This window comes from Benincasa hispida, chromosome 11 (genome assembly GCF_009727055.1).
Source record: "Benincasa hispida cultivar B227 chromosome 11, ASM972705v1, whole genome shotgun sequence".
NCBI classification, from domain to species: Eukaryota; Viridiplantae; Streptophyta; class Magnoliopsida; order Cucurbitales; family Cucurbitaceae; genus Benincasa; species Benincasa hispida.
Genome location: NC_052359.1, coordinates 22032994 through 22036614, shown reverse-complemented (window position 1 = coordinate 22036614; position 3621 = coordinate 22032994).

The following is a 3621-nucleotide window of genomic DNA, read 5'->3' as shown; positions in this document are numbered from 1 at the left end:
CTGCGTTCATGGTCCGAACTGGATAGCCTGTTCAATAATGCCCTCTGCAACCGCTCTCTGTGTTTCGTTGGTGGAAGCACTCTGATAATGTCATTTTTTAGCCATGAGACGGCGGTCCTTTAATTGTGCAATAGTGTTGTGCGAGTGGCCAGGTCGTCGATTCAAACCTACCATTTTGGGGATTTTTCTAATTTAGGAGCTGGGAACTCAGCTACACAAGATGGAATTCACTCCTTCCCCAAAATAGGGGTAAGTAGATAGATAGCTCCCTTAAGGGCTGATTCCGGGGCTTGAACGATATGGCATCACACATCTTCTCTTGGCTCGAGAAGTGTTCACACATAATTGGACTATGTTGTATTGTTCATTAAAGGAATCAGTGGTACTTAAGGAATGAGATGTAACTACAGGGGCAAAACGATAATTTGGCCCAGCTGTACTTATGAGCATCTGTGAAGGGTCATTATACTCATGATTGGTTATATCTGATAGACACAGAAATAGTTTAGCTGTTGGTCTTTAGTGGAATGCCTGACAGTTAACGGATGGTGGATCTTGTGGCTAAAGAGTTTAGTCAGCTATTCACGAACTGTTGGAGCTTCTAGCCACAGGTCCATTAGGTCCCTTGGGTAGCTTGGATAAAGTCGAGAATCAGTATTTGGGTTAATTTGAAATGTTCAAATTGACAAGAGGAAGTTCAATTATATATGATATAATTAGATTGATTAATTATATCTGATATAATTGACTAAATGTATGAGATACATTATTGTGGAGGAAATTAGATATAAATATAACTTATATAAAGTAGAGGAGAAATTACTATGATAGATATGTGTTATCAAACTATAGGGTAAAAATATAATATGATTATATTTATTAATTATTTAATTGGTTAATTATATGAAAATTGGCCTAAGATTTCTCTCGGACGTGCATTAGTGGGAAAAACCACGTCAATTATTGTAACTGAATAATAAAATGAAATTTGGTTTCATTTTGCAAAGTTTGGAAAGTTTGGCATTGGTGTGGAAACGTAAACGATCGCATAAGTCGAGAGCCTATACGATAGTCACTCAGCGCCTAAACGATTACACACTAATTCCTAAACGATCGTATAGTGTGCCGTGTTTGTTAAACGACCGTCTACCTTTTCCTAAACGATCATTGAGTAAAACCTACATGATCTTGTAGCTTCTTCTAAACGATAAACATCTAGCTATACGATAGCTTCCTATTCTTTTCCACTTGCTTATCATCTACATGATTAGTTCTTTCTCCTACCTCTACCAAACTCACCAAAGACCACACTTTGGGTTCTCATTCCGAGAATACCAAGGGCTCATTTCTGGTGGTGTCGTCCCTGCTGCATTCATTCCTTCGTGGTTGATCGTGCTGCTGCAGCCGACGTATTTGCTGGGCGTTTATTGATCGGGTAGAGGTCTTCTGCTGCATTGAGTTCCGAAGCTTGAAGAGCATCTTCAACTGGTATGAGAACTTTTTCCCTTAAATTTTAGTATTCAAAGCATGCCATTATTTACTATATATTTGCATAATTGTATGTTCGAATGTATATGATGTATTTCGGTCACGGTGAAATTGGAAAGATTCGACGACGCTCATGGATGCTCTTCGTTAAGAGATCCTTTCACTTGAGCACTTGAGCTCGGGTTATATGGATTTTATGATCTTGATGAAATATATCTCGATTAGGCTCTATTACATTCCCATGGCATTTTTTTTATTCTCTTAATAAACACAATATCATTATCTTGGAATCATTTTTCCTTTTTATATGACTCATTTTTGCTTTCATGCATGATTCATCTAAGTATATTCATTTATTCAAGAATAACATTCACTTCATTTGTCATGATCATTTTTGTTTTCTCAATCTTTTGATTCTTATCAATGAATTTTGATGACATATTCTCTCAAGCAATGGTACAAATCAATTTTAATCTTCTAATAATCTTTTCTTACAAAATTTGAAACTCATTTTTCAAAGGAAACTTTCTTTTCCTTTTAACTTCATAAAAAATTGAAATACTTAGGCTTTAGATTTATTTAGAATCTCAAACTCTTAGAAATGTCATTTCTACTTAATTTTCTTTATTACCCGGATAGGACAAACTTTGGTCTAAAGAACAACCATATTTTTTTAGAGGCAAGTCTAGACATAGAGGAATAAAAAGGGCCTAGTGTAAAAAAAAAAAAAAAAAAAAAAAAAAAAGCAAACTTGCGAATTGACATAACAAAATAACATAACCTTTACTAACATGTGTGTGCATGGATAGAGATGAAAAGAGCTACCTCCATCGTGTTAGTTAGGGCCTACGAGAAAATAACGATAGACTCCCTGCGGTGTGAGTGTGAAAGCTATCCCTCTAAGTAAAAGAAATGTCATTTACATTTTGTGTGTATGAGTTTAATAAAAAAAAGGGGCCACCCTTGTCTTAGAATTTTCTCTATCCAATGCAAGTTAGGTATATCATAGACTGGTAACCGAGCCAGTGTGGGCGAAAAGGAATTGAGAGTTGGATATAGCCTACTAGTTTTAGCCTTTAAATAAACTAAAACTTAGTAGTCTTTTCTTTTATAGCTTTACAAGAAAAAGAAGTTTTCTTTCCAAAAATAGGCTTCAATTCTTTATTAGAAAATTTTTAAAGGTTTAAATGCCCATCTGTATAATTCGTTTGCTTGATTGTTGAAAAGAGAGTTATGAATTAAATTTTTAAGTAAACCACATAAACATATTAAACATTTTTGAATGAGTTCTTTAAATGAATGCATGATTGATATTCATGTTTTTACTTGAATGTATGCATATTTCTAGTTTAGACTTGCCCGGGACGACCAAGAGTTAAATTGGGGGTGTTTTGTTAGGTTTTTAAAGGACGTATATTTTCTATGTTATTTATCCCAAAATAGTTTTGATTATTTGCCTTAAATGCTAATTTTGTAAGTAAAACGGACCCCGAGGCGTTTAGAAGTCATTAAGAAAAAATTGGGCAAAAAAGGTAAAAAAAAAAAAATGACAACCAAAATCAACAAATTGAAGAGAATCAGAAAATTACAAAAATGTCATCGTGTATCAAGTTTCATCATCGAGTTTTAGCATCACGACCCTACCAAAAGCGTCGAGCAACGTTTGAAGACAGAATGCTCATTTCTGCTATAAAATAGGGCAGCGTTCCAACGCTCTGAATTCTAACGCGATTCATCCTTCGCGCGCGCGCCTCATGCAACACAGCGTCAAGCACCAGCGTCACGTCTCAAGCGCAACACTTCTTGGCTTTTTGCGATTTAGTGTTACAATGCTTGCTCCAGTGTCGCGATGCTACCCAGCAAGTATAAATATTTTTTCTTTCATTTTTGCAAAGGAGGGGGAGCACGGTTTCAATGGAGGCTGAAATTTCTCTCTGTATCAATTAGTCTCTATGGTAATGTTGTTTCCTACTTAGGTTAGATTTTGATTTCTTTTTTAATTGTAATAATTAACTTGTAATTCTTCATGAATTTTTCTATGGATTTGTGAAGTAATTCAATCTTGTTTCTATTTCAAGAGTTCTTGCAAATTCTTTTGAGTTTTCTATTTTCTTTATCATTAGCAATTTTGAA